This window comes from Fukomys damarensis, unplaced genomic scaffold (assembly GCF_012274545.1).
Source record: "Fukomys damarensis isolate Sample0158 unplaced genomic scaffold, DMR_v1.0_HiC HiC_scaffold_15, whole genome shotgun sequence".
In the NCBI taxonomy this organism is placed as follows: Eukaryota; Metazoa; Chordata; class Mammalia; order Rodentia; family Bathyergidae; genus Fukomys; species Fukomys damarensis.
Genome location: NW_022900927.1, coordinates 10,764,746 through 10,787,441, shown reverse-complemented (window position 1 = coordinate 10,787,441; position 22,696 = coordinate 10,764,746). Strand labels below are relative to the sequence as shown.

Sequence of the window (22,696 nt, the reverse complement as noted above, 5' to 3'; positions counted from 1 at the left end):
GTACTTAAAGAGTTTAGTATTTTTAAAATCCTGTAATAAACTATAAAAATGAGAGAACCCTTCCTTACTTATTCTATGAGGCCCCCCAAAACTCATAAATTTAAAAAATTCAAAACTACTCAAAAACATTACAAGAAAATAAAGCTAAAGACCAATACAAGTGAACATAAACACCAAATTCTTATGAGATCAGATGAGATTGAGTGCATTCAGAATGGCATGGCTATTGATAAATGCAGAATTCTTAAGAAAAATTTAGCAAATAGAATACAGAAATAAGTTTTAAAATAACCTATCAATGCAACACTATATTAACAAACTAAAGAAGAACACATGGTCTCAATAAATACAGAAAATCATCTGATATACTGTAATATGCACTCATGATGAAATACTCTTAATAAAGTAGGAATATAAAGGATTTCCTCAAAATGATAAAAGCCAATGACAAAATACTTAATAGTTTCCTTCTATAATCAGGAACAAATCAATGAAATTGACACTCATCTCATTTATTAAGCAATGTACTGAAAGTCAAAGATGGATTAGGAAGGTAGAAGTAAAACAGTTGTGTTGAAAATTCTAAAAAATTCACAAAAAGATATGAGAAATAAGAGAAATAAATGCACACAATGGAAGATAAATATAAAATGCTGTTTTTATATACTAGCAAAAACTGGAAATTAAAATCTTAACATGCTATTTAGAAATTAATCAATAATATAATATATCAAGTTTATATAATTTATAAGGGATAATATATAAGGATATATAGTATATAAAGGATGATTTATCAATATATAGAGAGAAGACATGCATATGGTAAATGACAAAACATTGCTGAGACAAATTATAAAAGAACTAAATAAATGGGAATTAGACCATGTACATGGATTGGAAGACTCAATATTATTATGATGTCATATTTTGATCTATAGATTAGTGCAATTCCAGTGAAACTCCCAGCAAACTATTATATTTGGCATTATATCTAACACACAAGGTAAATGTGAAGAACATACAATAATCCAAATAATTTTCAAGGAAGAAATACAAAATTGGAGAATTGTTTAATATCATACTATAAAGATAATAATCAGGGTGATATTTTACAGTATTAGGAAAGTAATAAAATCATGGATGGAACAAAATAGAGATATCAGAAATAGAACCATCCATATAGGATGAACTAACTTGCAGCAAACGTTTCAAGTAATTCAATGAATTCAACAAATTATGCTGAAACTGGATATCCACATATACAGAGAGAAGAAAAGGAAAAGGGAAAAGAGAGGAACTTTGACTTTTACCTCACAAAATACCTAGAATTAGCTAAAAATACGAACATATATTTAAATGAAAATGCCAAAACTATTAAACTTCTGGAAGAAAACAGGAGAAATTCTTTCCACCTTAAATTTCAAAGATTTATTACACAAAGATTTATTAGTACATAAAAAGCAAAAAAACTGTAAAAAAGAAAAAACTGATCATATAAACTTCACCTTTTTTGTTATTTTTTAAGTGGCACTTAAGAAAATGAAAGACAATCCACTAATTGAAAGAAAGTATCATTTTCAAAATATATGTCTAGTAAAGGATATGTTCTAGGACATATATAGAATCTTAAAATTCAGTAATCCAGAGCTAGATGTGTTGGCACCTGTAATCCCAGCACTCTGAGAGTCTGAATCCGGGGGTACCAAGTTCAAGGCCAGTCTTGGCAACTTACAGAGATTTTGTGTCATACTAGAAAATGAAAAAGGAATGAGGGCATAGCTCATATAAAAGGCACAGAATATCCTTACCCATTAGGAAAATGTAAATTAAACCCAAAGTGAGATAGCATTTAACACCCTCTAAAATGACTAAACAGAAAAAGGCTGACAATACTGAATGTTGATGGGGGGAGAACAGCTGGAACTTTCATATGTTGCTGGAGGGAATGCAAAATGGCATAGCCACTTTGGAAAACAGATGGACAGTTTCTTACAACACAGATTATTAATTTACCATATGACCCAGCAATCCAAGTCCTAGGTATTTATCTAATAGAAGTGAAGACTGATGCCTACAAAAAAAAAAATTGAAATGTTCACAGCAGTTTTTTTTTATTGAGTTTATTAGTACATTTTAGGTATACAGTACAGACACATTAATCATTGGGATCTTGTACCTTCACCTGACAGTTCTTGGTTCTCATTTTTTCCCCTTGCCCCTGTCCTCCCTTCACCCCCTCCTCCCCTCCCCATTTACAAACACTTTATTTCCATTTTTTCATTTTCTCATTTTTTTCTTTTCCCTTATTACCTTTCCCCTACCCTTCCCACTTTACCTATACCTTTAGACCTTTTCTTCCTATTTCACATTGTCAATTATCTCATTAGGATCTTACATACTATTAATAGTTTTTCACACCAGAGAAACTATTCGGTATTTACACATGTGTGACTTATTTATTTCACTTAGGAGTATATCTTCAAAATGTATCCATTTTCCTATGAATGAACCTAATTTCTCATTCTTTATGGCTGAGTAGTATTCCATTTTATAGAAAAACCATATCTTTATCCAATTTCCAACTAATGGGCAAATGGGCTGTTTCCAAATTTTAGCTATTACAAACTGTGCCACTATAAACATAGGTGTTCATATATCACTGTGATATAATTCTTTTATTTCTTTTGGAAAGAAACCCACCAGAGGGGTGGCTGGGTCAAATGGAACCTCTAGTCCCAGCTCTTTGAGGTATCTCCATATTGATTTCCATAGTGGTTGCACCAGTCTTCACTCCCACCAACAATGGAGAAGGGTTCCTTTCTCCCCACAACCCTGCCAACATTTGTTATAAGTTGATTTCTTGATAGCAACCCAAATATAAAGACCCAATTCAAAAATGGGCATCTGAAATCACAGCAGTTTATCTTTAACAGCTCAATGAAAAATATCTATCAACTTTTGAATAGATAAGGAAATTATGTTAGTCTGTAAAATGCAATTCTCAGCAATAAACAGAAATAAACTACTGATATAAACAACAACAAAAATGAATCTCAAAAGTGTTATGCTAAATGAAAGTACTTTACATTTGCTGATTTCACTGTTATGACACTCTAAGGACAGAGGCATATGAGCGTTTTCAAAGGCCAAGGCCAGGAAGAGGAGAAGAAGTTAATTACAAAAGAACTGAAGGGGACTTTGCAGTGGTAGAAAAATTCTGAGTCCTGATTGTGGTGGTAGCTTCATGACTATGTACATTTCTAAAACTCATTGAAATGTATATTTTAAAGTTAAATTCCTATCCCCTGACCCTGTAAGATATTCAGTCCCCTCCACCACCACACCCTTAAGGACGTTTCCCTGCACCTGCAAAGGCATCCTATGGATCCAGATACAGCCAGCAGAGGCACCTGGAGCCGGAGAGCCATTGCTATGAGCTCAGGAAGATGGCGCAGTGCAGTAGTGAGCAGCAGAGACAGGGCCTCTCTGAGGCTTGTTGTTGTTGAAAATTGAAGCTCACTGGGAGAATGAAGACAGAGCAGACTACAGCAACTGGTGAGTTGCTGGGGCCAGCACCTCCCATAGAACCTGGACCTGCAACAGGGGAAGGGGTGGCTCAAACCTGCAGTAGTAGAACCTTGTAGAGATCTAACCTACAGGAGGTCAGGAGTTCAAGCCTCACAGCAAGAAAATGGCCTGAATCTCACTGGACTAGTTTGTTTGCTGAAATTAATCTGCTTGGCTCTGTACTCTGCTGCCCATGTTGTATACCAGCAATGGCAGTCAACCCTCAAAGGGAAACAAACTTTCTTTCTCTTTCTTTCTTTCTCTTTCTTTCTTTCTTTCTTTCTTTCTTTCTTTCTTTCTTTCTTCTGCCCTTCCTTCCTTCCTTTCCTTCCTTCCTTCCTTCCTTCCTTCCTTCCTTCCTTCCTTCCTTCCTTCTTTCTTCTTCTTTTTTCTTTTCTCTTACTCCTCTCCTTTCTTATTCCTGTTTTTGTCCTATTCTGTTATTTTTCTTGATTGTTCTTATTGTCTAAAAAGTGTGAATACAGTTTCTAGTTTTTCTGTTCCTTCCTTCTATCTTTTCCTTCTGTCTTCATCACCTTCCTGAAGTTTGTAGGATCCTCCTGTGTCCTATAGCCCTATTTATAACCTTTCCTTCTATCTCTATCCCCTACCCAACTCATTCTAAGTTTTCTTCCAGGAGGTTAAAGACACTATAATGAAGGGCTTATTAATTGTAAATATATTTTGGGTTGATCCTTTGTTTTGATATATAACCACAAGTCTAGTTTATGCAGTTAAAGGTGTCAAAATAATAGCTACCACAATTTGTCACTTTCTAAGCTTTTTTGATGCTATTGTTGTTTCTGATTGTATTACTTTAGCCAAGGTGATGTGATTGCTCTAATCAGTTTTCTTTACTGGTATACAAAAACTGAGATCACTTAAATGCCATAAAGACTCAAAGTTCAAAGTTTAACTATACTAGGAAGACAATCCAAGAAATAGCTATTTCCTAAGGGCTGTAAGTACTACCAATAAAGATACTTGCAATGAGCAAATTACAAGCAGCAAATTAAATGAAAACAACAATAACAAAAAAGTAGAAATGAGAACACCTAAAGAAAATGCAAAGCTAGCTTTCTAGATCACCAAAGGGAAATCCAAGGGGTGAGATAGAACAATGCAAAAATCAACCAACTGGACTTCAATATGGCAACAAAAGAGGATCTGGAAAAAATGAAATCAGAAACAATTGCTCAGATAACAAAGAAGAAGGTGAACATAGTGAAAGATATGACTGATAGCTCTAGAGAAGACACAGATAAAAAACAGAGGAGCTCAGGAACACGATGGAATCCCAGCATAGGAAAGAAATGGAGTCCACAAAACAGATGCAAACAGACATTCCAGAAGGTTAAAAACTGCCCTGAAAATTTACACAGTGGAGCGAGCCAATGTGAGGACTGAATATCAGATATGGAAAACAGGATTTCTGTTAGTGACCAGGAAAGGAAATATTCTTTACAATAGTAAAGGACCGGGGAAATCAACCCAACAGCTGCTAGATGATGCAAAGAAGAACAACGTAAGACTGATCTGAATCAATGAAGAAATGGGAGATAGTCCAAATAACACAAAAAATAGTTTACAGAAATAATGGCAGAAAACTTCCCAAGCAGGGGAAAAGAATTTGACATACAGATGAGTGAGTCCTATAGGAATCCAATTAGCCAAGATCAAAAAGATCTATACATAGGCATATAATAATCAAGATGCCAGAAACCCAACAGAGGAATAAAATATAACAAAAAGTTAGAGAAAAGAAAGAAATCACATATAGAGGAAAGCCCATCAGAATCACAGCACAGTTCGTAACAAACCCTCAAGTCAAGAGCCTGGAGTGAAGTATTTCAAACCCTAAAAGAAAACAACCTCAGGCTAGGGATTTATCTCAGTGTTGCTGCCTCCTGCCTCACAAGCAGAAGATCCTGTGTTCAATCTCCAGTACCAAAAATAAATAAATAAATAAATAAATAATAAGGGGCTGGAAATTTAGCTCAGTGGTTTTGCCTCTTGCCTTGCAAGCACAATGTCCCTAGTTCAATCCCTGGTACCAAAAGAAAACCAAAAACCAAAATCCAAAAAATAAAATAAAGCAAAACAACCTCTAACCCAGATTGATGCATCCTACAAAACTATCTTTCAAAACTGGTGGGAAAAATAACATACTTTCATGACAAAAAACACCCAAGGGACTTCATGAATACCAAACCAGCACACACAAAAAATTTAAACAATATCCTGGGGAAAGACAATGATCACAATTATCACAGCCCCATGAAGCTAACAGAATGAATCCATCAGGAAAGACAAGAAATTAAATGCAATTGGGGGGGGCAACAAAACAAAAAGGTCATGACAAGTCACTACATATCAGTTATAACCATCAGTGTTAGTGGCCTCATTTAACCAATCAAAAGAAATAGACTGGCAGAATGGGTCAAGAAGCAAGACCCAAAATATACTACATACAAGAAACACAGTTAATTGAAAAAGAAACTCAAAGACTGAAAGTTAATGGATGGAAAACAATCCTCCATGTGACAGGAACCTGAGAAAAGCAGGAGTAGCTATCCTATTTGCAGACAAAATGGATTTCAAACCAAAAGTAATTGAGAGAGACAAAGAAGGTCACTACATCCTTGTAAAGGGAACCATCCAAGAGGAAGAGATGACAATAATAATATAATCGTAATATATATTCACCAAACAGTAGTGGACTCAACTATGTCAAACAAATATTAACAAACATAAAAAATCAAATAAACATTAGTAGTGAGGGACCTCAGTACCTTACTGTCACAAATAGATCAACTAGACAAAAAAAAAATTTTTTTAAATACTAGAACTCAACCAACCAAATGCATCTAACAGATGTTTACAGAATATCCACCCCACAAAATCAGAATACAGATTCTTTCCAGCAACACACAAGTCATTCTCCAAAGTAGACCACAAACTTGCTCATAGAACATGTTTAAGTAAATGCAAAGAAATTTAAGCTACCCCCTGTATATTATCACATCTTAGTATGTTGAAACTGGAGATCAAGAGCAAAAGAAACTACAAGAATTTCATAAACACGTGGAAAGAGAACAACACACTCCTGAATAACCAATGGGCTACAGAGGAAATTTAAGAAAAAAACTAGACAGTTTGTTCAATTAAATAGCAATGCCAATAAAACATATGGGAATTTATGGGACACAATGAAAGCAGCCTTACTAGGGAAATTCATAGCAGTAAATACCCATATTAGGAAAACAGTGAGGCCAAATAAACAACCTGATGCTCAACTTCAACCTAGAAAAAGAAGAGCAGGACAAACCCAAAGCTTGTACATGGGGGGAAATTATAAAGATCAGAGCAGAAATCAATACAATGGAGACTAAAAGAATGAAATAAAAATCAAGGCAGCAAAGAGTCAGTTCTTGGAAAGAATAAGTAAAAGAAACCGTTAGCCTACCTTATCAAAAAAAGGGAAAGAAAAGACCCAAATCCAGGCAATTAGGAATGAAAAGGGTGGAATTACAACAGACCCAGCAGAAATCCAGATAATCATCAATACCTACTTAAAGAATCTTTATGCCAATAAGATGGAAACTACAAAAGAAAGGGACAGATTCCTAGACAGAGAAAGACCCAACTGACAGAATAATAGGCCAGTCTCCCTAATGAACATAGACGCAAAAATCCTTAATTTGATAATGGCAAACAGAATGCAGAAGATCATCAAGAAGGTCATACACCCTGACCAAGTGGGATTCATCCCAGACATGCAAGGATAGTTCAACATATACAAATCAATACATGTAAAACACTATATTAGTGGAACAGAGGACAAAACTGATATGAACATCTCAATAGCTTCAGAAAAAGCATTTGACAAAATTCAACACATATTCATCATAAAAACCCTACAGAAACTTGGAATAGATGATCTTTAACTCAACCTCATATAAACCATCTATGAAAAAGAAACAACCATCGTCATACTGAATGGTTGAAAACTGAAATCCCTCATTCTAAAACCAGGAACAAGACAAGGATGTCCAATATCACCACTCTTGTTCAATATAGTTCTGGAAACATTAGCCACAGCAATTAGACAAGAGAAAGAAATAAAAGGAATAAAGATAGGAAATGAACAAGGCAAATTGTCATGATTTGCAGATGACATGTTTCTCTATAGAGAAGATCCCAAGAACTCTACCAAAAGTCTTCTAGACTTAATAACCAAATCAGTAGGGTAGCTTCATACAAGGTCAACACCCAAAACTCAATAGCTTCCCTGTAAAAGAACAATAAACTCAGAGAGGAACTCATGAAACAATTCCTTTCATGATAGCATCCACAAAATGAAATACTTAGGAATCAATCTAACCAAAGAAATCAAATTCCTTTCACTCTGCAAACTCCAGCACTCTTAAAAAAGAGATCAAAGAGGATATCAGAAAATGGAAAGACATCCCTTGCTTCTGGGCAGGAAAAACAAATATAGTTAAAATGGCCATACTTCCAAAACTGCTATATAGATTCAATGCAATCCCAAGTGAAATTAAAGATCATACTTCACAGACTAGAAAAAACAATCCAAGATTTCATTTAGAACCAGAAGAGACCTAAAATAGCAAAAGCAATTCTAGGCAACAAAGACAAGGTAGGGGGAGTATCACAATCCCCAACTTGAAACTATACTCAACTTGAAACTATACTACAAAGCTACTGTAATAAAAAAAAATCATGGCAAAGAAACAAATCCAAGGATCCATGTGACAGAATAGAAGATGCAGAAATAGTTTCAAACATAGTCAGCCACCTCATCTTTGACAAAGAAACCAAACATCCTCACTGAAGGAAAGATAGTCTCTTTAATAAATGGTGCTGGAAAAATTTGGTGTCAACTTGCCAAAGATTAAAACTAGACCCATATCCTTCACCATGCACTAAACTAAAATCAAAATAGATCAAAGAACTAAATATTAAAACAAAAACACTAAACCTGCTGGAAGACAGGTTAGGTCAAATTTTTGACACTGGTGTAGGAAAATATTTCATGAACAAAACTTCAGTTGCACGTAAACTAGCACAAAAAATCAACAACTGGCATCTCATCTTATTTAAAATCTGCATATAAAGAGAAACCACCAACAGTGTGAAGAGATAACCTACAATGTGGGAAAAAATTTTTGCCAGGTGTTCTTTGGACATTTTACTATCTAGAATATATATATTAAAAAAAAAACTAAAAAAATCAGTGTCCCCAAATTTAAAGATACAATCCAAAATTAGGCATCTGAAATTAAGAGACATTTCTCAGACAAAGAAGTAGAAATAGGAAAATACACATATCAAAAAATGTTCAACTTACCTGGTTATCCAAGAGATGCAAATAAAAACAAAGCTGAAATTCCATCTCATTCCAGAAATAATAGATACTATGAAAAAAATCAAGCAATAACAAATAGAGGTGCAGCTGCGGGAAAAAAAAGCAACCTTTCTCCACTGTTGCTGGGAGTGAAGACTGGTGCAATCACTGTGGATATCAGTATAGCGATACTGGAAAAAAAAAAAAAAACTAGGATTACAGGTTCCATTTGACCCAGCTATTCCCCCAAAGGGTATCTTCCCAAAAATAGGAAATATGCACCCATGTTCATAGTGGCACAGTTTATAATAGCTAAATATTGGAAACAGCCCATTTGCCCATGTGTGTGTGTTTGTGTGTGTGTGTGTGTGTGTGTGCGTTAATAAAATGGAGTACTACTCAGCCATGAAGAATGAGAAATTAGACGCATTTATAGCTAAATAGATGCATTTTGAGGCAATACCCTTAAGTGAAATAAATAGGACACACGTGTAAATATTGAATATTTTCTCTGGTATGAGAAATTGAAAGTGTAAATGAGGACCAAATGTATAACAGGTTTGAAATAAGTAGAAAAGGTCCAAAATTGAAGGGGAAGGGAAAGAGGGAGGGAGGGGTAGGGAAAAGGAAAACAGGGAAAGGAAAAAATATGAGAAAAGGAAAAAATGGAAACAAAAGTATTTGTAAATAGTGATGAGTGGAGGGGTTTAATGGAAGTCAGAAGAATAGAGAAAAATATGAACCAAGATATATCATGTAAAGGTACAAATTCCCAATGATTAATGTCATCATATTGTACACCTAAAGTATACCAATAAACTTCATGAATTTTTAAAAAAATTTTATTGAATTTTACTGTATATAAATTATAGCATATTTTCTTGCAGAAAAAAGTAGGCAAAACAAAAACATCTTTAGGCAAAAATAAACTTATAGAAACCAGGCATGGTGGCACGTGCTTGTAATCCCAGCACTCGGAAGGCTGAGGCAGGAGGATCACTGTGAGTTCGAGACCAGCCTGGGCTACATAGTGAGTTCCAGGTCAGTCTCAACTACATAGTGAGACCCTGTCTCAAAAAACAAAACGAAACAAAACAAAAAAATTTATAGAATGAGTCTCAGTATTTCTTTAAATAAGGCAAGAAAAGTTTGAATAATTTTACATGGAACCACAGCAATGGATATAGGACCAGGAAATAAGAATAATTAACACAATTTGAAAATTTTGAAGACAGGCCCCAAATATCCATTGAATAGCTGTTATGTATGTATAGCATTGTGTAAACTAATTGAAATATAATATTTTTAATCATAGCATTTATCCTCCTGTGCTTCAAGTTGCACCTGAAAAACAGACCCATAAACAAATAAGTTTTACCATGAAGGTGAATGTTGAAAATATCTTGGAAATGCAGTGTGAAAACAGCGGACAGGAGTAAGATTTAACCTTAGCTACTCCTTAATTTAGTAAATAGCTCAGTCAATATTTAGTGATTTGTTGATGTTTTCAAAGGCTTTGCCTGAGTAAATTTTATATTTAACATTGTTATGTGTGGCTTGGAGGACTATATGCTCCAGGAAGCCCTTGGGATCTTTGCTTTTGTTTTGGTAAATATGTCATTTTCTCTGAAATTAATTAGAATTTCTCTTATTTAAAATGTTACCTTTATCCCTCATTCAGTCAGAGAGAATTAACAGGAAGTGAAAACGGGATAGTTTTACTCCCGAGTGTGCACATCATGTTGGCTTTTCATAGGCAGTGGTGGGCTCTTGGTTGGCCTTATTGGATTCGGGGGAGATTCGGACACTTTCAAGGAGCATCAGTGGTGACGGGCAGCATCTGCGGTCCATCAGGCTCTCCCCCTAACTCTGCTCTCATTCCTCTCCCTTTCTGCTCAAGTGTATTTTATCTACAGAGCACTGAACTTTGAGTCTGACAAAACCCCTCCCCCAAGAAAAGCATAAGTGCTTTTCACTTTAAGGAATATTTTTTGTAGATTAATTGCTTCCTCTTTTATTATAAATTGTTTTGGAATGTCAAATGCATTGTGGAGCACAAGGTCTTTAGCTCCTTCTATCTCAGAGAGTTAAAATTTATAGAAGACCACTGACTTCTTCCCAAAGTACAAAAAAGAAAAAGCTTTCAAGTTGTTGAGTGATGATTCATCAACCTTCGTAGAAAATGGGATCTGATATTTTAAAAATCCATATGGTGGACCTAGAATTTTTCACCTTGCTCACAAAGAGACTTGTGAAACTGTTCTTTCCTTTTCCTTCTTCAAGTGAAATTATAATAAGACAAATAAAAATTAGTATTTTATAACTTCTGATTCCCATAAAAGTAGCTTTATACCTTTAGTTACAAATACAATCACAATTCTTTTATTGTTTTTAAATTTCTTTGGTCTGCAAATGCCCTTTTAGCAGGAATTCCAGTTGCCTACACATGTCTTAATTGCCTGAAATCTCTAGAGACCGCTATAAAAATCTCTTGCTTCATCTGGCTTATAGCAAGAGAATGCCAATCTGACCAGGCCATTTCATTGTTTCTCTCTGTCATGGGAATTTCTGTTTCCCTAGAAATCCTGATGGGAGGGTAGCACTTGTCCACAGCACAAGTGATGGTCCCATTTCCTTACGCCTCAATTGGTTCTACACGAGTGCTAATGTGCAACTTTAGAGCATGCATCACTTTTAGTTTAAGCTTCTAGCAGTGACCTTCTTACAAACACCAAACCCACATATTCCTTTTCTTCCTGGCACCCACATGCGTTCCACAGAGCCACTCCCCTTACTCAGAGCCTTCCAAACGAACATCCTTTCAAAGGAGTGCTCCCTTCTGCCATTTCACAGGGATTTCCTATGGTCGTCTGCACCTTGAAATTGTTGTCTATTCTTCTCATTAAGAAAACAAAACACATGGACATGGTGGTGCACGCCTGTAATCCGCACTCAGGATTCTGCACCTTGAAATTGTTGTCTATTCTTCTCATTAAGAAAACAAAACACATGGACATGGTGGTGCACGCCTGTAATCCCAGCACTCAGGAGGCTGAGGCAGGAGGATCACTGTGAGTTTGAAACCAGCCTGGGCTACATAGTGAGTTCCAGGTCAGTCTCAAGTACATAGTGAAACCCTGTCTCCAAAAAACAAAAAACAAAAAACACACAGATACACAAACACACACACACACACACAAATATAATCTCCGTTTGAACAGCGCCTTTTATGGGATATCCCATTATAATTAAAATATGTGTTATTATTTGTAAATGTCAAAATATTAAATATGTATGTATATGTGTATGTACATACGTGTATACCATGTGTATTACATGTGTGTATTGGTTTAAAGTCATTAACACATAAAAATATTCATTCAGTACATATTATATAACTGCCACTGAATACAAAGGTTAATAAGATACATTTTCTCTCTTCAAGAAATCTGACACTCAAACAAATAAATAGGCAAATAAAATATTATAACTGCTATAACAAAGCCATGTATAGAATCTAGACATTTACAGCAATACTCAAGCATTAATTTAAGAAAAAGGAATTTTGCTCAAGAAAGACCAAATTCAGTAGAATCATGCAGCAGCATAATTTTACTCCAAATCAGCGGATTTTACTCCAAACAAAGCTGTAAATATTTTGCATGATTTCCTTCGTTAGTCTTGAATTCCTGACATCCACAGTGTTTTTATTTCACCCTTTTTTGTTTTTGTTTAAGGTTTGTTTCTAACACCGCAAACTATATTTCATTTTAATTTAGGGTTTGTATCTTCTTTAGTTTATTCACAATAAATATGTTTGTTATAAAGTTTGAATGAATGGACAAATTATACTATTGGTAATGATGGTAAAGCAACCCAGTCTAATGTTTATAGAGGGTTTTATATCCAAAAGTATTCATTTCAATTAAACCTTCTGGCATAATTAAGTTGTTGCATTCAACTAGATCATTTGACAATGAATGGGTTGATTTCCACTTTAAAATATAAATTGTCATGTGGATTTGTAATAATAAACATTGAGAGTAAGTGTATCTTAACTCTTTTCTTCGTACATATCAGAGTCTATAATTCCATATAACACACAGAGGAAATCACAGTTGAAGAAACAAATGGCATCTACTCTGTCCACACACTGACATGAGAATCTTCCACCAAATTTTGCTTATCAGGGTCTATCATTTGACACATAAAGTTTTGAGAAAAAAAATAGAAACTTCAGAGGAGGGGGTGAAGGGAGGGCAGGGGTAAGGGGAAAAAATGAGAATCAAGACTTGTCATGTAGAGGTACAAGATCCCAACAATGAATGTAACTGTACTGTATCCCTAAAATGTACCAATAAACTCAATTAAAGCTGAAAAAAAGTTAAAAAAAATAGAAACTTCAATACGTTTAAAAACTTTTAGCAACAAAGGGATCACTGTTGCTTTTCAATGTTTTACTCTTTGGGGTGGATTTTTCTTTTGCTTGTTTAAATCAAAAGGGAAGAAAAAAGTGGTAAAAAAAGTTGTGCATAATTTTAGTACATAAAGATTTTAAAATCTATTCTTTGTGACTAAACATTTCTGGTCTTGACTGATAGGTTGTCCTGAAGGACTTTGTTTTATCATATGTGGGTCAAGACAAGAAATGTGTGCTGCAGAAGCTGTTTAGCCCCACTTCACTTGTACTTGATTGCATATGACTGGATCTTTAGTCACTGCACAAGTACAAATGGAATTCAAATGGCCACACATTAATTTAACAGAGCTTGATATAATTTTGAGTGGAATAAATAAATTAAGGGACTCCAGTGACTGTGTGATGCTGTCTAGGGTGCACTTAGGGAGGAATTTGGGCAGAGATTGGGTTAATTTTGACCTCTACACTCCTTAACCTAATGTCTTGAGTTGAAAACCATTTTCAAATATGGGAATAAGATGTCTTTTGCCTACTGTGGCTCCACTTGACAAACATCAATGTGATGGTACCTATTCAATGTAGGAACATTTCTGGGGGAATAAGAAGTGTTCTATTTATAAGCACTAACACAACAAGTAGGCCAGAATGGACATGTGTGTGCAGGCTGGGGGCTCCTGCTTTGTCCTGGTCTTGGGGGTCACCTGTCTGCCCCCAGTCAGAATATACTCCTTGGCAATATGGACAAATATTAGGTAACACTTTTGTTAGCCTCCAGGTAAACACCAACAGCAATATTTGCCCAATATTACTTTTAATCCTTCAAATTTTTCTCCTTTCTTCTGAGAAGTAAACAAAAGATATTTGGCATTGTTTTTTTTAAAGTAATAGATACCTCATTAAACTCAAGTTTTCATCTTTTCATTCTCTCACATTTTTTTCTTTTCCCTTTTTACTCTTCCCCTACCCATCCCACCTTCCCTACACTCTGTACTGTATCCCTAAAATGTACCAATAAACTCAATTAAAGCTGAAAAAACTAAAAATAAAAATAAAATAAAACATACATTAAAAAAACCCCAAGTTTGACAGGATAGGTTCACATTTTATTACATTAGTGATGTTAGTTCTGCTTTGCCCTTGTTAAATGGGAATAAGTTAAAGAAATGCCCCCAAAATAAAGCTTAAAGTGAAAGTTACATCCCCAAATAACAAGAAATATTACTCAAAAAAAATAGATTTGCAACACTTGGGGCAGTTTGCCATCTTCTTGAATCATATTAATTTCATTAGTATTAAAAATTATAGTTGTGTCAGTTCTGCAGATGATAGTGGTTTGGTTCAAACAAGGGTCAGTGGCAGCTGCAAAAATAAGGAAACATCTTGTCTATTGCCATGAGGGGATTAAAGTGTAACTAATAGCAAGCCAGATTCATGCAAATGACTTCAGGTTTAGCGTGTCAAAATCAGTCACATGTCTCTGCATGAACTATGTTGGCCTAGCAGTTTCTGGCCTGATCAAAAGAGAAAGGCAACCACCAAAGCAAAATGTAGGGTACATTTTCTTTTGATAGATCAGTTCCCATCACAGAAGCCAGGCCATCCCTTCAGCTCTCTTTTCTCTCACCCCTCATCAAAGAGTCCCTTGTGAGAGATTGGTTAGCGGGTCATTTCCAACAGCACAGGGCTTTCCTCTAAGAATAGTGCTGTCTGCTCTGCTAGGCCTTCACTTCCAAATTATAACCACAGAAGGTTGTTTTCCCCCCTTTAAGTTTATTGGTACATTTAAAGCAAACAGTACTGTTACATTTAACATTGGGATCTTTACCTTTACATAATATGTCTTGGTTCTTACTTTTTCCCCATACCCCTGCCCTCTCTTCACCCCCTTCACCCTTCCCTATTTACAAAGACTTTGTTTCCTTTTGTTCCTTTTTTCACATTTTTCTTTTCCCTTGTTTCCTTTCCCCTTCCCTTCCCACTTCCCCTCTAGCCATTTTCATCCTATTTCACACTATTAATTATACCATTTGAACCTTATTTACACTTTTAGTTCAGATAAAGATGTGGTTTTTCTATAAAATGGAGTACTACTCAGCCATAAAGAATGAGAAACTAGAGTCATTTATAGCTAAATGGATGCACATTGAGGTGACTCTCTTAAGTGAAATAAATAGGACACACTTGAGTAAATACCAAATAGTTTCTCTGGTGTGAAGAACAGATAGGTGTTTTTAAAATGCTTTTAGACTCATAATCACAGCAGTCAACCCATGTGCATCAAGGTCCAGTATGTGTATATGTTTATGTATTATTATAAGTTAAGCAAAAGTGTCATAAAAATATTCTGTCTTACTGAATGTGTTATTTATAGCTAGTTTCTTTCTTCCTTTTTTTTTTTTTTTTTTTTTGGTATTCTATTTGATCTTTGTATCATGGCTGTAGCCCAACAAACTGACTTAATAAAACTGAAATGTATCATGACCCAGTTTATTAAACACTGCCAATGATCAGTGTTTCTCATGTCCAGCTGTGCTTCAAAACCACCTGAGGAGTGTTCTCAAAACAAGGAGCAAGGCTAAGAAAAGAGGGATTGGAAGTAATGCCTAGAAAGAAAGGCAGGTGTTTTCTGCCAATATTTCTTGTATACCTTAGATAAGTGATTTAACCTTTAAGTTTCTTCACTTGTTGAATAATAATAATAAAGTCTTACATACTGGGTCATTATGAGCATGAGATGACATAAACCTGCAAAATGGTTTGCTTTAAGAATATGACATGTTAAGAAGGCATTATTATTACTAACAAGTCATAAAACCAACTATATCTGAGTTGAATTACTGATCTCTAAAAGCAGGTTTTTCACAAAATGTCCTAATATACCTTAAATATTGTGAGAGCCAATTTGCTAGAGCCAAAAGTGAGTTAGAACTCAGACACCTCATTCATAACCTACCTGGCTACTAATTTAGTTGTGCCTAAAGAAGGGACTAATGAGGTCTCCAGGTTCCAACCTGGCTTTGGCCCTCTGAAACATAATAATGAGGTGACCAGATTTTAACTTGTTCTTGGCCTAGTGTCCTGTGTGTTGATTTTCAAAGCAGGTAAGAGCTGTGTTTAAAGGACTATTAAAATATCAAGTCATAAGCCTCCTTGAGTCTTTTTTGTTTTTATTTTGTTTGACCATGAGTAAGAGCTACAAAGAAAAAAAACTGGATAGGATTTATTAGAAATATCTAATGTTAATCTTTCACATGATCTTATACCAGTTTTCCTGGAGAAATATAATGGATTGCAATTCATCCTATCTAAGCATTGGGGCTTTCCAGTGAATTATTTTCAGTTTAATATAAAATAAGGGGTGATGGAAAGATATGGTGAGTGTTTAAGCTTTTAAAAATTATTACATTGAAAGACACATTACCAAGAATGTTGTAATAAGTGTTTTCAAAGGAAGGGAAAGTATTATGAAAATTTTGAGGGAAGTAATAGCAATGTACTTTTTACTGTAATAAAAATTTTTAAACATTGGCCATATTGTATGATCACCACATGTTGATCAAAAGTTTGCAGAAACTTCTGACAAATAAAAACATTACAGCATGTCCTCATCTGCCTTAGTCACTGGTCTGGCACGTGCAACTTCTGGCTCTTTCCTAATGTCAAAACGAGCATGAAAGGTAAATATTTTGAATACATTCAAGAAATTGGGGTATCTGTGACAAAGTGGCTAATGACACTCATAAAAGAGAACTTCAAGAACTGCTTCAGAAGTGGCAAGAACAAGGGGAAAAATGTATTCAAAGAGTAGGGATATTTTGAGGAGGGTTAATGGTAATGTATCTTGTACTATAATATTATTTTAAATCTAAATATTCATCATAGATTGATGTTGTGGCACTTTGGGGCAAGAAGTGGGTTAACTACTGGACCCTGGGACTAAAGATGTGGTCTGGGTGACCCCTAACCCTTTATGATGCAGACCCGTTTTGCCTGCAGTTTCACTCACTAGTCTGTCGGGATGAGGTTGTGGGCCTGATTGAAGGAGCCCCTCCTGGAAGTTAGGGGAAATATGGCTATCCTAATAGCGGGTACAGTGCCTGTGAAGAAGAAAATGAGAGACTCACGGAAAGTTTGACAAGTAAAGCAATTGCTATAAAATCTCTTTCCATTGAAATAGGCCATGAAGTTAAAACTGAAAATAAATAATTAACTGAAATGGACTCACAATTTGATTCTACAACTGGATTTCTAGGGAAAACTGAAGATTTTTTTCTAAAGGGAGCCAAACAAAACTGGTGTGCTATATAATGTTGTTTTCATTGTTTCTCTTTTTTGTCATTTATTGGATTATTAAACTGAGGTGATGCAGTTAAGTGTGCATTTGGAGTTTGTTACAACCAATGGCTTGTTATCATTTTGAAAAAGGCCAGCATCAAGACATTCCTAATTTTCAACTTCTATGGCCTTTTCCATTGAAAATTTCATTGCTCTTTGAATACTGTTCAAGCACAAAACAGCACCAACACCAAAATTGGGAATGAGAGGACACCTTAGAAAGGTGCAAACCCAGACTTCCAGCTCACCAAAGGCAAATTCTGGGGAAAATGAGGTGAAAAAAAATCTGATAATCAACCACCTGGACACCCTCAACTGATAGCATAGGAAATAACAAAACAGATGAATGTGGCTCTAGAAAAATTTAAAACACAAATAATTTCCCAGAGAACTACAGAGATGGTGATCAGAATGAAAGACATGATTAGAGACTCTAGAACAGAAACAGATTAAAAAAAATAAATAGAAGAGCTCAGGACAATGACAGAAGCCTTGAATTCCCAGCACAGGGAAGAAATGGAAAGTACGAAAGCCCAACATAGAAAAAAAAATAAAGTCCATAAAACAGATTCAAACAGATATCCAGGAGATGAAAAACTCCATTAAAAAAAAAAACTCCATTGAAAGTAATCACAGCACATGGAGCCATTGGGAAGATAGAATATCAGATAGAGAAGCCAGGATTGCAGCTAGTGACCATGAAAAGAGAGATTTCTGAAAAATAGTAAGTAACCATGAGAAACTGATCCAGTAGCTGCTACATGATGCAAAGAAGAATAACATACAACTTATAGTAGTACATAAAAGGAGAAAGTACAAACAACATTTAAAAAACTGCTTACAGAAGTAATAGCAGAAAATTTTCAAAACAGAGAAAAAGAATTTGATATACACATATGTGAGGCATATAGAACTCAAACTAGTTATGATAAAAAAATCTACACCTAGACATATAATAGTTCAGAATCCAGAAACCCAACAAATCAAAATCCTACAAGCAGTTAGAGAAAATAAACAAATCACATACAAATAAAAGCCCATCAGAATCACAGCACACTTCTCAACACAAACCCTCAAGTCAAGGAGAGCCTGGAGTGAGGCATTGCAAGCCTTAAAAGAAAATAACTTCCAACCTAGACTGTTGTATCCTGCAAAATTATCCATTAAAAATTGATGGGGAAATTAGGTACTTCCATAACAAAGAACACCAGTGAAATTTCATGAATACCAAGCAACACTCCAAAAAATTATAAACACTATCCTAGAGAAAGACAGTGAGGCAGTAGCTTCAGCGCTGGAAAGATGGAGGAAGAACAAAGAAAAAAAAGATCCCTTTGGTTCCAGAAAATCTCCTGAAAAAGAGGAAGGCTTATCTAGCCCTCAAAGCCACCCAGGCAAAGCAGGCGCTTTGGGCAAAGAAAGAGAGAAAGGTAAAATAGATCAGATTTAAGTGACTGGAAGCATTCCTGCATGATTCCTGGCATCGGCGATGTGACCAGGTACGAGTGAAATGACTAAAAGTGAAACCTCGAGCTTTGGACACACCTCATGAACATTCCTTGGCCTTTGTTGTGTGCCTCCAAAGAATTAATGGGTCAAGTTTACTGGTACAGAGTACCATTGCAAGACTTCGCCTGAAGAAACTGTTCAGTGGTGTCTTTGTTAAAGTCACCTCACACACCCTCAAAATGCTTCGTGTCGTGGAGCCTTATGTGACCTGGGGATTTCCAAATTCGAAGTCTGTCCGGGAACTCATCTTGAAACGTGGACAGGTGAAGGTCAGAGATAGGACCTTCCCTCTGACAGACAACACTGTGATAGAAGAGCACCTGGGCAAGTTTGGTGTGATTTGCCTGGAAGACATCATTCATGAAATGGCCTTTCCTGGGAAGCACTTCCAGACAATCTTCTGCTTCTTGTGCCCTTTCCGCCTCTCTGTGGCCCAGCACACTACCAAGAACAGGGCGGGCTTCCTCAAGGAGATGGGCTCACCTGGCTATTGGGGGGAATGCATCAATCAGTTCATCTGTCAGCTGAACTAGTTCCAGAATATCAAAGCACAATTCCTTGGAAGCATGTGTTTTTGTTTTTTGGAACTGTTACCAAGAATCTTCAGAGAAGATTTTCTGCCTTCAGAAACTGGAAGGAAGCAGTCAGAGAAGTGGCAGGTTATGGTCATGGCAGGCACCTCTCATCACTTCCCATTTTCACTGAAAAGTTCCATTGCTTTCCACATTGTCCATCCTGTTGCCACCACTGCCACTGAAATCAGCACATGTCGTGGGGAAAGGAGTCCTGTTTTGTTGCATCTACTGCCCTGGGGTTTGGTGTCAGTGAAGGAATAACCTGACCACAGATATGAGGCTCCCTGTGACTTGTAGCAGTGCACCAAGCCCAGAGGCAAACTTGCATCTGGGCTTCCAGGGCTTTCTTTCAAAGACTTGAACTACAGTTACAAAGATAAAAATAAAAACAAAAAAAAAAAAAAAAAAAAAAAAAAAAAAAAAAAAGACAATGAGGGTCACAATTCCATGAGGCACAACAGAGCAAAGCCATCAGGCAAGGCAAGAAATTCAAGGGAAAGAAGGAAAATAAAAAATAAAAGAGTCAAAATATCATGACAAGGAGGAATCACCATTTATCAATTATAACCATCAATGTTAATGTCCTCATCCAACAATATGCTGTATACAAGAAACCTACTTACTTCACAAAGAAATTCATAAACTGAAAGTAAAAGGATGCAATGTTTTCCATGGGACAAGAACCAGGAAAAAAGCGGGAGTAGCAATCTTGTTTGCAGACAAAGTAGATTTCGAACCACAACTAATTAAGAGTGACAGAGAAGGTCACCACATCCTTGTAAAGGGAACAATCAAAGAGGAAGAGATAACAATCATAAATATATATGCATCAAATACTAATGCCCCCAAATATACAAAACAAATATTCATGGACATGAAAAATCAAAGAAGTACTAATACAATTGTAGTGGAAGAACTCAGTACCCAATTGTCACAAATACAGATCATCTAGACAGGATATTAACAACAAAATAATAGAACTGAACCAAGCTTTTGAACAAATGGATTTAATGGATGTTTACAGAGTGTTCCACCCCACAAAATCAGAATATGTACTTTTCTGCTGTACATAGAATATTCTCCAAAACAGACCACATGCTAGCTCATAGGACAAGAACAAGTAAATGCAAAAGAATTGAAGTTACTCCTCTTATATTGATAAAATCAATAGCATATGAAACCACAAGAACTTCACAAACATATGGAAATTGAGTGACACCCACTTGAACAGCCAGTTGGTCGCAGAGGAAATTAAAGAAGAAATTAGATAGTTTCTACAAATAACTGATAATGCTAATAAAACATACAGAAATCTATGGGACACAATGAAAGCAGTTCTATGTGGGAAATTCATAGCAGGGAATGACCACAGTAGGAAAACAGAGAGAGCACAAATAAACAACCTAATGCTGAACATCAAGCTCCTAGAAAAAGAAGAGCAAGAAAAACCCAAAGCTTGTACAAGAGGAAATATGAAGATCAGAGCAGTAATCAATGCAATGGAGACTAAGAGAACCACACACACAAAAAAATCAATGAATCAAACAGTTGGTTTTTAGAAAGAATAATAAAATCCTTAGCCAACCTTATCAAAAAAAGGAAAGAAAAGGCTCAGATCCATGCAATTAAGAATGAAAAAGATTAAGTCACAACAGATCCAGTAGAAATTCAGAGGATTATCAATACGTACTTTGAGAACCTGTACTCTAATAAAATGGAAAACACAGAAGAAATGGACAGATTGCTAGATACTTATAAATTACCAAAGTTGAATGATTTAAAAAAGTTCTAAACATCCCAATTACAATCAGTGAAAATGAAAACCTAATTAAAAATTTACCAACAAAGAAAAGCCCAGGTCTTAATTAGGCTTAATTACTGAATTCTAGAAGACATTTGGAGAAGAACTATTGCCACTACTATTTAAACACTTTAGTGAAATTAAAAGTGAAGCAAAACTTCCAAATTCATTCCTGGAAGCAAGTGTTAGTTTGATTTGAAAATTAGGGAAAGACCCAATCAAAAAACAGTACTACAGGCCCATCTCCCTAATGAATATAGATGCAAAAATCCTCAACGAGACCCTGGCAAACAGAATACAGGTGGTAATTAAGAAGATCATACTGCCTCACCAAGTCAGATTTATCCCAGGGATGCAAGGATGGTTCAACATACATAAATCAATTAATGTTTCACACTATATTAACAGAGTCAAGAACAAGAACCATATTATCTTCTCAATAGATACAGAAAAAGCATTTGACAAAATTCAACACCCAATCATGACCAAAAAAAAAAAAAAAAAAAAAACTTAAGAAAATTGGAATAGATGATCTTGTTTTTTTTGGTACCGGGGATTAAATTTGGGTCCTTGCACTTGCAAGGCAGGCCATCAAACCGCTGAGCTAAATAGATGATCTTTATCTCAACTTGATAAAGGCTATCTGAAAAGGCAACAGCCAACGTCATACTAAATGGTCAAATCTCAAAACTTTCATGCTAAAATCAGGAACAAAACAAGGATGTCCACTATAACCACTCCTGTTCAATATAGTTCTGCAAACAGCCACAGCAATTAGACAACAGAAAGAAATAAAAGGAATAACGATAGGAAAGGAATAAATTAAACTGTCATTATTTACTGATGCTATGACAATCTATGTAGAAGATCTAATAAACTCTGCCAAAAGACTTCTAGACTTAATGGACAGATTCAGCAGACTAGCTGGAAAAAAGGTCAAACTCAAAAATCAAGCCTTCTTGTACACAAACAACAGACTCACTGAGAGAGAACTTAGGGAAATAATTCCTTTCACAATAGGACCCCTTAAAGATGAAATATCTAGGAATCAATCTGATGCAGGAAAAAAAATGAACTCTACATTGAAAAATACAGCTCTCTGAAAAAGATATTGACGATAA

General features: G+C 35.5%; 2 pseudogenes; both read left to right on the top strand.

The window, feature by feature from the left end:
- The first annotated feature begins 17,025 nt into the window (after positions 1-17,025).
- On the top strand, positions 17,026-17,719 carry LOC104874000 (annotated as a pseudogene).
- Positions 17,720-18,170: 451 nt separating this feature from the next.
- On the top strand, positions 18,171-19,732 carry LOC104873999 (annotated as a pseudogene).
- Positions 19,733-22,696: the final 2,964 nt, after the last annotated feature.